The sequence below is a fragment of the Egretta garzetta genome, unplaced genomic scaffold (assembly GCF_000687185.1).
Source record: "Egretta garzetta isolate BGI_Z169 unplaced genomic scaffold, ASM68718v1 scaffold94, whole genome shotgun sequence".
Classification (NCBI taxonomy): Eukaryota; Metazoa; Chordata; class Aves; order Pelecaniformes; family Ardeidae; genus Egretta; species Egretta garzetta.
The window spans coordinates 5598456-5598982 of NW_009259683.1; positions in this window are offsets into that span (position 1 = coordinate 5598456).

The following is a 527-nucleotide window of genomic DNA, read 5'->3' on the forward strand; positions in this document are numbered from 1 at the left end:
AATCCAGCCGGAACCTAAATATTTCTTTTCTGAAATCGAGCATCGGAATAGCAAAAAAATATTTTTTCCGAGAGCCTAGGGATGTCCATGCCTCAAAAGGTGCTGTATTCTTTGGCGTATTTCTCTGTTTTCTTTGGCTCTGCTGGTTCTGTGGGGTGTGCATTTTTATTGGCAGAGAAGTACTTTTTGGTCTCTGCCCTGTACAATCCGCTTTCTATATCATCCCTTTCATGCAACAATAGTAAAAGTTTAACCACGTTTTTAAAATAGGTCTCCCTGGGTCTCAGTCTTCAGCGACGGGACGAAGCAAAAGGAAAGGATCTCGGTACGGCAAGTTTGTTCCTAGGGGTTAACAGTACGTCAAATAATTTTAACTAGGCTTCTGGCAATTAAACTCGAAGTATTTGTCAAGTCGGGGTAGCCCAACATCTACTGGTTTCCCAAGTATTTAGCGGCAGCGGTGAGGCGGCGAGATCAGCGAGCACACTTTAGCTCCGGGCTCTGCAATTTAAAGGGCTTCCTGGCGT